The sequence below is a fragment of the Panulirus ornatus genome, chromosome 13 (assembly GCF_036320965.1).
Source record: "Panulirus ornatus isolate Po-2019 chromosome 13, ASM3632096v1, whole genome shotgun sequence".
NCBI classification, from domain to species: Eukaryota; Metazoa; Arthropoda; class Malacostraca; order Decapoda; family Palinuridae; genus Panulirus; species Panulirus ornatus.
The window spans coordinates 36,538,252-36,544,961 of NC_092236.1; positions in this window are offsets into that span (position 1 = coordinate 36,538,252).

Below are 6,710 nucleotides of genomic sequence, written 5' to 3' on the forward strand. Positions count from 1 at the left end.
GTCTGGCTGGTCAAAATCACACAATGGCCTAATTGCCACTTGTTAGGGGATATAATTACTGAGGTGTGAAGTGAGAGAGGGAAGACCGGGAGCTGGAGACTGGGAGGGGAAAGAGCAGGGGGAGGGGCGGAGAGGGGGGAGAAGAGGATAACTCAGGGCCACAAACAGGCATAAATCAATGTAGAGAAAATTACCAGCAGTTACCGGTAGAGTAATTGCAGGGACCTCCACAAGAGAAAGAGTCTGAGTTAGAGGAAATCGAAAGGGAGGGACCAAGGGAAGACAGAGATCAGAAATGAATACTAAGCCATCAAGACTGACCAGACTCTTATGGTGCACGAGATCTTATGGTAAATGATGTGTTGGAGGAAGTTCATAAAGGAGTATTAAGATGAAGTACTCCGGAGGAGCGGTAGAAGGTGAGGGTGTCGATAGGTAAAGAGTGGGACATCAAAAGTGTGTGTTATGAGGAAAAGCGCGGGAGGAAATATATCAGAGACAATCATGCAGCACAACATCGATAAAGCATACAGAGGCAGTCAACTTGTCAAAAGTAATCTGTATGCCCCCAGAGGAGCACGTTCGAAAATTTTAATCTGAAGTATTCAAATGGTGTGTCTGTTCATCTATCTGTCTTTCTGAGTGACTGCCATCTAGTCTACCATTTTGTCTGTTTCTTGATTTTTTCTATTTTGATTAAGAATAACTCAATAGATGAATTATCCAGATATTTCAAGCATTAACAAAGGACAAGACATCGTACAAGCTGCTGTTTCCTTTCCAAAACCATGAGGTAATCATGTCAGATGGGGAATGGGAATGCATTCCTTTCTATTGCTATCCACTCTCTCTCTCTCTCTCTCTCTCTCTCTCTCTCTCTCTCTCTCTCTCTCTCTCTCTCTCTCTCTCTCTCTCTCTCTCTCTCTCTCTCTCTCTCTCTCTCTCTCTCTCTCTCTCCTCCCCCTGTAGGTAGTAGGTAGTAGGCAACCGACTTAGGAGGTTTTACCGGCATTGTCCACATTGGTATCGGAAGTGTTAACGATAGCTGTCCAATTATCCAGCACTCAGTAGCTCTCGAGTTTTACTCCTTTGACCCGGGTAGCTCTCATTTCGTACTATCTGACCCACACGTTGGCTGCAAGAATTTATTCCACAGCATACAACTTTTCCATGTCGCATACAACACTTGGTAACACGATTTATTCTCCGCAACTCTAAATTCTCCTGTCGTGATCGCTAGATGCCAGCCCTGTCTTTTGGCAAAATCTCGTGGTAAATACCTGTAAGCATCAAGCATATGCTCTCTCTGCCGCCGTCACCAGCACACGCATGAAGTGGTCTCCACAAGAAAGTAAGACAAGGGATCGTATAGACCCAAATCTCAGTTTGATGAGTGAGAAGGTACTGTAACCGAGGAGACACAAGGAAGTTCCGGATGTAAACGTTAACAATGACGTACTTTGTAAAGAAAATATAACGATCGAGTATATCTAAGAATGTTTGACACGCAATAGCTCATACAGCAGTGTTACTACAGAAAACAAGGTTTTAAGAGCAGGCGATCTATTCCTTTAAAAGTTTGAGAAAATACTTAAAAAAACAAGTTTTGCGTGTTGAAGATAAAGAAAACGTGAGTATTAATCTAAATATCTGCGGCACCTAAGCGAATGGAAAACACCATGTGAAAGTAAATATCAGCTGAGAGGGAGTGTTAGAAGTTAAACCATCAACAAGCTCTCATCTGCACCTTAATGATTCACTGGTTCAACTAGGGCAAGAACAAGGTACAAATGTGAGCTGTTCGATGAAGATTTGGGATAAGATCTCATACATTTTCCTTCGAGAAAATGATAATGATGTGATTATCTCCAGTAAACTCAGCAGAAGACAACGAGGTAGCGAGGCTGCTCTAATCTAGGGATTAAAGATAAAAATGAAGACACTGAAAGAATTATGGTAGAAGTGAATAGATAAAAAAGCAGTGTTTGTGCGAATAGTCATACATTTTCACAACAAAGCATGCATAATCAAAAAAATGTCTGAAAAATAATCAAAAACTATCTTGAATAGTGATCCAGTATATGTAGGGTGATCTGGTAGGGGTAGTATAAGAAGTGTCATGGAGAATGGTTTCGTGAAGAGAGAGAAGTGTTGAAAGCTCTCCTGAAGATGAAATACGGTTATACGGCAGAAGTCGGCGGTACCTGCAGTTGAATTTATCAAGAAAGGGGGCGATTGTGTTGCTGAAGGGTTGCTAAGGATATTCAGTGTATGTATGGATCAGGGTGAAGTGCCTGAGAATTGGCGGAATGCATGGATAGTGCCATTGTATAAAGGCAAGTGAGATCTGCGTGAGTGTTGAAACTACAGAGGTACGAGTTTGTTGAGTATTCCTGGAAAATTATATGGAAAGGTATTGACTGAGAGGGCGAAGACATGTACAGAGCATCAGAATGGGGAGGGAAGCTGTATAGTTTCAGAAGTGGCAGATGATGTGTGGATCCCGTGTTTGCTTTGAAGAATATTGGTGAGATATACTTAGAAAAGCAATAATGGATAAAAAAAAAAAAAAGCCATATAATAAGGTAGATAGAGATGCTTTGTTGAAAGTCTTAACAATATATGGTGTGAGAGATAAGATGGCATATGAAGTGAAAAGTTTTTATCAAGGGTGTAAGGCAGGTGTACGGGTTGGAAGAAAGGAGAGTGAATAGTTCCTGGTGAATGTCGGCTGCGGCGGGGGTGTGTGATGTCCGCATGGTTCTTGAACTTGTTTTTGGATGGGGTAGTTAGAGAGGTAAACGCAAGAGTTTTTGAAAGGGGGCTAGTATGCACTCTGTTGGTGATGAGAGGGCCTGAGAAGTGAGTCAGTTGTTGTTCGCCGATGGTACAGCTCCATTGGCTGATTCGAGTGAGAAATTACAGAAGTTTGTGATTGAGTTTGGAAAAGTGTGTGAAAGGAGAAAGTTGGGAGTAAATGTGAATAAGAGCAAGGTTATTAGGTTCAGTAGGATTGAGGGACAAGTTGATTGGGATGTATGTTCAAATGGAGCAAAATTAGAGGAAGTGAAGTGTTTTAGATATCTGGGAGTGAATGTAGCAGCGAATGGAACCATGGAAGCGAAAGTGAGTTAATTTGCGCGGGAGGGGCGAAGGCTTGGAATCTATGAAGAAAGTATGGAAGGAGAGAACTCTATCTCGGAGAGCAAAAATGGGTATGTTAGAAGGAATAGTAGTTCCAACAATGTTGTATAGTTGTAGGGTTGTGCGTAGGAGGTTGGAAATGTTGGAAATGAAATGTTTGGGGATAATATGTGGTTTGTGGTGGTTTGATCGAGTAAGTAATGAAAGGGTCAGAGAGATGTGTGGAAATAAAAAGAGTGTGGTTGACAGGGCAGAACAGAGTATGTTGAAGTGGTTTGGACATATGGAGAGAATGAGTGAGGAAATGTTTTCAAAGAGGATATATGTGTCAGAGGTAGAGGGAACAATGAGAAGCTGAGACCAAATTGAAGGTGGCAGGATGGAGTGAAAAGAATTTTGAGCGATCGTGGCTTGAACATACAGAAGAGTGAACGTGTAAGGAATAGAGTGATATGGAACGGTGTGATATACCAGGGTCCATGGACTGAACCAGGGCATGGGAAGTGTCTGGGATAAACCATGGAAAGGTCTGAGGGGCATCGATGTGGATAGGGAGCTGTGGTTTTAGTGCACTACACACGACAGACAGAGACTGCGTGCAAACGATTGTGACCTTTTTTGTCTGTTTTCTTGGCGCTACTTCGCTGAAGAAGGGGTAGCAATGGCGTTTCCTGTAGGGCGGGGAAGCACCAGGAATGGATGAAGGCAAACAAGTATGAATATGTATATGTGTATATATGTATATGTTTGTGTATGTATGTATATGTCTATATGTTCATATGTATATACATATACATATATTTTTTCTTTTTATTATAATTTGTAGCTGTCTCCCGCGTTAGCGAGGTAACGCAAGGAAACAGACGAAAGAATGGCCCAACTCACCCACATACAGATGTATATACACACACGTCCACACACGCACATATTCATACCTATACATTTCAATGTATACATACATATACATCCACAAAAAAGCACATATATACATATGTACATATTCAAACTTGCTACCTTCAAGCATTCCCGTCGCAATCACGCCACACGTGAAATGGCACCCCCTTCCCCGAGCACGCGTGCAAGGTAGCGCTAGGAAAAGACAACAAAGGCCACATTCGTTCACACTCAGTCTCAAGCTGTTATGTGTAATGCACCGAAACCACAGATCCCTTTCCACGGATAGGCCCCACAAAACTTTCCATGGTTTACCCCAGACACTTCACTTGCCCTGGTTCAATCCACTGACAGCACGTCGACCCCGGTATACCATATCCTTCCAATTCACTCTATTAGTTGCACGCCTTTCACCCTCCTGCATGTTAGGGCAACGATCGCTCAAACTCTTTCTCACTTCATCCTCCCACCTCCAATTTGGTCTCCCACTTCTCGTTCCCTCCACATCTTTGTCAATCTTTCCTCACTCATTCTCTCCATGTGACCAAATCATTTCAATATACCTTCTGCTCTCTCAACCACACTCTTGTTAGTACCACACATCTCTCTTATCCTTTCATTACTTACTCGATCAAACCACCTCACCACATATTGTCCTCAATTTATTTCGAACACATCAACCCTCCTCCGCACAACCCTATCTATAGCCCACACCTCGCAACCAAATAACATTGTAAGAACGACTATTCCTTCAAACATACCCATTTTTGGTTACCGCGATAATGTTCTCGCCTTCCACACATTCTTCAACGCTCCCAGACCTTTCGCCGCCTCCCCCGCTCTGTGACTCACTTCCGCTTCCAAGGTTCTTTCCGCTGTTAAATCGACTCCAAGATATCTATAACGCTTCACTTCCTCCATTTTTTCTCCATTCACACTTACCTCCCAATTGACTTCTCCCTCAAACCTGCTGTACCTAATAACTTTGCTCTTATTCACATTTACTCTTAGCTTTCTTCTTTTAGGGAGGATGAAATGATATTTTGGAAGGAGGTAAATAAATTGCGTAAGACAAGATAACAAATGACAACGTCGGTGAAGGGGGCAAATGGGGATGTGAGAAGGAGATGGAGTGAGTACTTTGAAGGTTTGCTGAATATGTTAGATGATAGAGTGGCAGATATAGGGTGCTGTGGTCGAGGTGGTGTGCGAAGTGAGAGGGTCAGGGAGAATGGTTTGGTAAACAGAGAAGAGGTAGTGAAAGCTTTCCAGAGGTTGAAAGCCCGCAAGGCGGCGAGTTTGGACGGTATTGCAGTAGAATTTATTAAAAAAGGGGGTGACTGTGTTGTTGACTGGAACTATGCATGCATTCGGTAAATCCTCAGGCACTTCACCATGAGCTGTCATACATTAAATATCCTTACCAGCTAGTCAACAACACAGTTACCCCCTTTTATAATAAATTCCACTGCAATACCATGCAAACCCGCCGCCATGCCAGCTTTCATCTTCCGCAAAACTTTCACAACCTCTTCTCTCTTTACCAAATTATTTTCCCTGAACCTCTCACTTTGCACACCACCTCGACCAAAACACCCTATATCTCCTACTCTATCATCTACAACATTCAACAAACCTTCAAAATGCTCACTCCACCTCCTTTTCACATCTCCATTATTTGTTATTACCTCCCCATTAGCCTCCTTTACCGATGTTCCCATTTCTTCTCTTGTCTTTATTTACCTCCTTCCAAAACATCTTTTTACTCTCCCTAGAATTTAATGATACCCTCTCACCCAAACTCTCATTTTACCTCTTTTTCACCTCTTGCACCTTTCTCTTTACCTCCTGCCTCTTTTTTTTTATGCATCTCCCAGTCATTTCCACTATTTCCCTGCAAGATTCGTCCAAATGCGTCTTCTCTTCACAAACAATCCTACTTCTTCATCCCGCCACTCACTACCTATTCCAATGTGCACCACCTCCAACGCTTCTCATGCCACAAGCATCTTTTGCGAAAGCCATATATATATATATATACATATATATATATATATATATATATATATACATATATATATATACATATATATATATACATATATATATATATACAGCCACCCCCTTTTTTAATAGATTCCACTGCAATACCATCCAAACCCGCTGCCTTGCCGGCTTTCATCTTCCGCAAAGCATTTACTGCCTCTTCTCTGTTTACCAAATCATTTTCCCTAACCCTCTCACTTTGCACACCACATCGACCAAAACACCCTACATCTGCCACTTTATCATCAAACACATTCAACAAACCTTCAAAATACTCACTCCATCTCCTTCTCACATCACCGCAACTTGTTATCACCTCCCCATTTGCGCCCTTCACTGAAGTTCCCATTTGCTGCCTTGTCTTACGCTCTTTATTTACCTCCTTCCAAAACATCTTTTTATTCTCCCTAAAATTTAATGATACTCTCTCACCCCAACTCTCATTTGCCCTTTTCTTCACCTCTTGCACCTTTCTCTTGACTTCCTGTCTCTTTCTTTTATACGTCTCCCACTCAATTTCATTTTTTCCCTGCAAAAATCGTCCAAATGCCTCTCTCTTCTCTTTCACTAATACTCTTACTTCTTCATCCCACCACTCACTACCCTTTCTAATCAACCCACCCCCC